The 7,085-nt window shown below is 32.6% G+C and overlaps 1 pseudogene; it reads right to left on the reverse strand.

The window, feature by feature from the left end:
* Positions 1-6,615: 6,615 nt before the first annotated feature.
* On the reverse strand, positions 6,616-6,785 carry LOC136407054 (NADH dehydrogenase [ubiquinone] 1 beta subcomplex subunit 1 pseudogene; annotated as a pseudogene).
* Positions 6,786-7,085: the final 300 nt, after the last annotated feature.

The following is a 7,085-nucleotide window of genomic DNA, read 5'->3' on the forward strand; positions in this document are numbered from 1 at the left end:
TGTATTTTTCACAGTTCTGGAGACAGGGAAGTCCAAGGTCAAGGTGTCAGACAATTAGGTTCTGGTGAGATCTATCTTCCTGTTTAAAGACAACCACCTTCTTGCTGTATCCTCACATGATCAAGAGAGGAAGCAAGCTCTCTCATGTCTTTCTCCTACTAATCCCATCATTAGGGCTTTACTATCAGGACCTAATTACCTTCCAAAGGCCCCATCTCCAAACACTTTATATTAGGAAAAAGAGTGTCAACATCCAAATTGGGAAAGATGTGGGCACAAACACTTAGTTCAGAGCAACCTTCATCTCTTCACTAGACTGCTGCAAAAGTCCACTGTTCTTTCTCCCTCCAGTCTGGCCTCTCTTCAAGCTATTTCCCATAAAACAACCAGACTGATCTTTGTAAAATGTAGATCTGATGATGTCACAGACCGGCTCTTCAACTGCTTCCTATTCTAATTAAAATTGAATCACCCTTTGCATGATTTATAAAGCCCGCAGGATCTGGTCTTGTTTTCCCATCAGTGTTACCTTGCTTCGTTCTCCTCCATGCTCTCTTGCTTCCATCCATATGCATGTATTGGTTTCCCAGCACTCTCATAACAAAATATCACAGATAAGCAGCTGAAATAACAGATATTTACCTTGTCACAGTCCTGGAGGCTAGAAGTCCAAGATCAAGGTGTCGGCAGATTTGATTTCTCCTGAGGCCTCTCTCCTTGGCTTGCCGACAGCTGTCTTCTCCCTGTCCTCATATAGTCCTTCTTCTGTGCATGCACATCTTTGATGTATCCATGTCAGCTAACTTTTCATGTAAGGACACTAGTCAGATTGGATTAAGGCCTAATTAACTTAATTATGTCTTTAAAGGCCCTATCTCTGAATATAATCACCTTCTGAGTAACGGACATTAGCACTTCAACACTAGACATTTTTTTTTTTTGTGTGTAGGGGGGGGGGGGGCAATTCATCCATAACAAAGCACTTATTTTCAGCTCTTAAAATATGCCATGTGGTCTCTCAACTCAAGTCTTCACACATTACACATGCTATTACTAAATCCTGGATATTTTTCCTCCTTTACTTCAGTAAGATAACACCTATTCATTGTTCAGATTTCAGGAAGTTTCTAAATTTCAATGTTAAATGAGTTTCCCCATTGCATAGGTATTATTATATCTCATTTACAGGAATGTGTCCTTTTGTAATTATATTCAGTTATATTAATCTTGTCTTATTTTTAACCAAAGCATTCTATAAACATAAGAAACATGCCTTCTATGCCTAAAGTCAATTACTAATTCATTTCATAAAATTATTCACAATTTTATCATGATGTTTTCTTTGCATTTGTTGCATTCTCCAATTAAAATAAATTGTCCTCATATTTAATTATAAACTTTTGTCCTCTCTAGCTGTTATATTATTTTTAATTATCTTGAGTTTTTTGCCTTTGTGTTTTGTATTATTTTTATTCAAAATATAGATTTACTTTTCAATTGTGTCCATTTTTTACTTGTAATTTCTATTTTATTTATTGGTTCTGAAATGGAGTTTCAATTTATTATCTTTTTTACATTTAAAATCTCCTTTGTCATGCCATTCTATTATTTTATTACTTTATCTATAAGACATACAGAGAACTTTACAGTCAATAGAACAAATGGTAGGCACTAAACTAACAGAAATGAAATTTATCTCTCCAGACAAGTAAAAGAAAAGTAAAAAATAAATGTCAATCAATAGTAAAGGCAGAAACAAATATAATGAAAAGAAAATCAATTCCCAGAAGACAGAAAATAAAAGAATACCATCAGTTGTAAGAATCTGTCTAATTTTAGAAATTTTCTGTTAAAGCATAAAATAAAGTCACAAAGGTAGTAACAATCCTACAAATATAAATGAAATATGTATCTATTTGCATACAGTAAAAAAGCCAAATCTTTTTATTCTAATAAACTGCTTAAAGAGTTAACTTTAAAAATAACTCAAAAGTTCAATGTAAATGGATAGAAAGAAAGGCAACCTTAATAAAAAAGAAAGATGGTAAAGCAGTATCCATATCAGAAAAAAATCAAGGTAAAAGTGGTAATGATTATAAAGAAACTGTATAATGCTAAAAGTATATCTTATTTGAAGAAAATAATTATGAACATCAATGGCTTATATATGTATATGTAGAAATTATATAACTAAAGTAAAAATAAAAATTTTATTAATCACAGGAAAAATTTTAATTATCTCTGTGCAAACAAAAAATAAAAAAATTTTGAAAAACAATGTAAAAAAACTTAATCTAGATTTTATAGTGATAACTCTTCACCTAACAAATAATGTATATATTATTTTCAATTATATGAAACCTTCCTGAAACTGATAGTGCACTACAACATTTTCATCTCATCTAGAAGTTATTTGTAAGATATACATATATTAGTTCATGTAAAACTAAAAAAAGTAGAGTAGTAAAAAAGGAAAATAATAAAATAATATATAAAGAGAAAATAAATATTAGAGGAGGAATAAATGAACAAAAACAATAGAAAAAACAAATAAACCTAAGGGTTTAAAAAGATAAAAAAATTAATAAATTTTTTACTAGACTAATCAAGAAAAAAGGAGAGAAGAACTGAATCAATAAAAGTATAAATTAAAAAGAACACATTACAACTGAAAACACAGAAATGCAAATACCTTAAGAAAGTACTATGAGGACAATTCTGTATTATTTCTGATCTTAGCAGAACTTCCAACTTTCATCATTGATGTTAGCTGTGGGCTTGTCATAGATGGTCTTTATTACGTTGAGGTACATTTTTTATACATAAATTTTTGAGTGGCTTTATTATTAAAAAGTGTTGATTTTTGTCATCACTCCTATTCAAGACAATACCGGAAGTCATAGCCAGACCAAGCAGGAAAATAAAAGAAATAAATAAAAATTACCAGAGTGAAAAATGAAGAACTAAAATTATCTGTATTTGCAGATAAGATTTTATATCCTGAAAATCTTAAAGATTCCACCAAAAACTGTGAGATCCAACAATGTATTCAGTAAAGGTTTCAAGATACAAAATCAACATACAAAAATTAATAGTGTTTCTATACACTAACTATAAATTATTTTTATTATTATTTTTTTAGATTTTATTTATTCATTTTAGAGAGGAGAGGAGAGAGAGAAGGGGGAGGAGCAGGAAGCATCAACTCCCACATGTGCCTTGACCAGGCAAGCCCAGGGTTTTGAACCAGCAACCTCAGTGTTCCAGCCTGACACTTTATCCACTGTGCCACCACAAGTCATAAATTATTTTTAAAAGAAATTAAAAAATCTTATTCACAATGTTAATAAAAATAATAAAATGTATAGGAATAATTTTACCAAAGGTTAAATTATAAGGAAAAAGATACAAATAAGTGGAAAGATACCATATACTTATGGATTGGTAGACTATTTTTAAAATATTCATACTAACCAAAACCATATTCAGTTATGCATCACTTAATAAGGATACTTAAAAAGTGTCATTAGGTGATTTCATCATTGTGCGAATATCATAGAGTGTACTTGCCTACTACACACCTAGGCTCTGTATGTAATTTTATGAAACCACAATGGAGTATGTGGTCTATCATTGACCTAAATGTTATGTGGCTCATGGCTATAGACACTCAAGGCAATCACTAAAAATCCTAATTTAAATTGGATTTTTCCCCCTGAAATTTGTATAGGAACACAAAAGACCCTGAGTAGCCAAAAAAAATCCTGGAAATAAAAAGAAAAGATTTAAAAAATTTGAATCATGCTTTCTGATTTAAAACTATATTACAAAGCAATAATAATCAAAACAGAATGTCATGACAAGAATTTCCTACAGTGAATCCTGCAGACATGCTGACACAAATGGCCTCATTTTCAGTTACGATACTTAAGCTGTGTGAACACATATCTCAATGTGTTTCCTATAATGATATATATTCTTTAAATAGGCAATTTATAAAAGAATAAACACCAAAGGATAGGAGAAATATAAATAAACAATCATTTTATAATTATAAAAAAGATTATTTATATATATATTATTTAATACCAAGTAAATTAAAAAAATAAAAATTCTGCCTGACCTGTGGTGGCGCAGTGGATAAAGCATCGACCTGGAAATGCTGAGGTCGCCGGTTCAAAACCTTGGGCTTGCCTGGTCAAGGCACATATGGGAGTTGATGCTTCCAGCTCCTCCCCCCTGTTTCTCTCTCCTCTCTCTCTATCTCTCTCTCCCCCTCTCTCTCCTCTCTAAAATGAATAAATAAAATAAAATAAAAATTTTAAATAAATAAATAAATAAATAAAATAAAAATTCTGACACCACCAAGGTTTGACCAGGACAAAGATAACTGAAATTCTCAATATCTACTGGAAGAAGAGAAAAATAGCAAAATATTTCAGAAGACAATGTGTCAAATCTAGATATACTGCAGCATATAATCTGCAATTCAGCAATGGTGATTTTAAATAAATGTCCAATAAATACTCTTACACATATTCACCATAGAATATTTGCATGAAAATATTCATTTCAGTGGAGTCCTTAGTTAAGTGAATAAAGAATAAATTATTGTACATTCACACAGTTCATACAATAAAAACTAGGTTAATTAATGTGAACATGAATAGATCTCAAAAACATAATACTGAGTAAAAGAATTCTGAAATAATGCATGATGACAGCACAGATATACATTTTTAAAACAATAATCCAAAGTAATGCTTTCTTCTGGATCTATAAGTGACAAAATAATAAAAACAAAAAGGAAAAGAGCACATGCCATATTTGGAACAGTGTTTATTTCAAGGCAAAGGAGGTGAAACAATGTGCTTGCAACAGAAAACCAAGAGGACTTGACCACCTTCCATAATGTTACATGCCTTTTACTAAAAAATAAAATGAAATCTGAAGCAGAAGCAATAAAATGCTAACACTTCCTCATTCTGGCTGACAGAGAGTTGTGTATTGATATTTTATTGTGTCTATTTTCCTATAGTTTTAGAACTTAGCAACTTTCATTAAGGGAGAGTGAACAAGTTCAGCGAGCTGGGAAAACTGTTCGGCACAAGCTGAATAAAAGCAGACCCTAGGCAGCTGGTCAATTTTCACCTGTCATTCCCCTGACATGGGCAATCTCAAAACCAAATCTGATATAGATGATACTTCCCTGGTCTTCTGGTTAGTTTCAAGTCCCAGTTTCACCCATTCAATTTTCACAGCAAAAGTTGTCATTGTTCTTTCTTCTGGGGGTATCACATACCATTCCTTGCTAATTTTATTCTTTGTTTTTCTAATCTGATGAATACATTTCCATTTTTATTAGGTCTAATAGATAGCTGATCTAATTTGGAGCATATAAATTGCACAGTTATATGTGCATTGATTGTAGCACATAACCCCAACACACTGGGATTTTTTCCAGAGATTAGACATGCTTCTTAGCTCCCTTTCTAGGGATGGTTAATTTCCAATGGTTATCAACCCTCAAACTGAAAATTAAGCAATACATATTTGCTTTGTGGATGACCAGTTTTATTAAAGTAGTAGAGCTGATGCAATTAATTATCAATACCTTATGAAGAGAGACTAAAATTAAAATGGCTTAAGAGAAGCAGGCAGTTATCTATTGTCAGTTTTGAAATTCTGTTACTGTTGTGAAGAGTTAGTTCCTGAGTTTTGCAACAATCCAGAAATTGTACACAAAGTATTTCTCAATTTTTTGGTTTTACATCTTTTAAGGAAAATTAGTTTATGTTAATAGCCATTTATGGTAGAATGACTTGAAGATGATGGGAATTTTGTTTGATTTAATAGAAATCTTTCTACGTATTCCCACTGGTGCTCAAAGGCCACTGTCTCTGGTGCTGACCACCCTCCAAACATAAAAAAACTGTCCAGTGAACTCTGCATGTTTAGCTCTTATGCTTGCTTAAACCCAATAACGCAATTAGAGTTCTTTTTTTTTGTTTTGTTTTGTTTTTACAAAGACAGAGTCACAGAGAGGGATCATAGGGACAGACAGACAGGAACGCAGAGAGATGAGAAGCATCAATCATCAGTTTCTCATTGTGACACCTTAGTTGTTCATTGATTGCTTTCTCATATGTGCCTTGACCCTTGACCGCGGGCCTTCAGCAGACCGGGTAACCCCTTGCTTGAGCCAGAGATCTAGGGTCCAAGCTGGTGAGCTTTTGCTCAAACCAAATGAGCCCGCGCTCAAACTGGCAACCTCGGGGTCTCGAACCTGGGTCCTCGGCATCCCGATGCTCTATCCACTGTGCCACTGCCTTGTCAGGCTGCAATTAGAGTTCTGAGAACTTGGAGTGAGTACCCAGCTTTTCATTCTTGGTCCTTGAAATTCTAGGAACTAGAGATTCTATGACAGTGTCCCTGTATCTTATAGAATATCTTTTGTGACAGCTAGCTTAGTGTATGACCTTGTTATTCCCTAATAAGGTCTTATTAGGCAATAGCCCCAAATTAATTTATTTATCTTTTTTAGAAATAATGAACATGTTTTTATTTATCTCATAATTTATAAAATGTGAATAATCTGTAATTCAGCCATAGCCTTTATTTCCAGTTAACTTCTTCATTGTGTCTTAATTATCTTTTTAAAAACATACTTTTAAAGAAATTGGTGAATTTTTCATTGTTCTTTATGTCTAGATAACATCCAAAGACAAATCCTATAGGGTGAGTATATGAACCCAATGATCACACACAGTCTGAAGTAAGTTCATTATAGTTCTTTGGTCCCTGGTGCCAGCAAAGACCTGAAAACCAAGGGCAGCAGTGAGCAAAGCCCGGAAATTAATTTAAAACAAAGGAAATTCTTCCATTGTAACATCATGTAAATGAGTATATTATCAAAGTGAAGCAGAGTCAGAGTTATTCAAATAAAATTGATTAAAAAACAATAAACTTGGAACAATTGTAGATGGAGAAACTGATATTTTCCTAAAGGATAAGGCTATGCATTTGGATTTTATAAAGACAGTGCTCCCATTTGCATAAGCCATAGAAGTCAGAATGTCAGGTAT

The sequence above is a fragment of the Saccopteryx leptura genome, chromosome 5 (assembly GCF_036850995.1).
Source record: "Saccopteryx leptura isolate mSacLep1 chromosome 5, mSacLep1_pri_phased_curated, whole genome shotgun sequence".
Taxonomy (NCBI): Eukaryota; Metazoa; Chordata; class Mammalia; order Chiroptera; family Emballonuridae; genus Saccopteryx; species Saccopteryx leptura.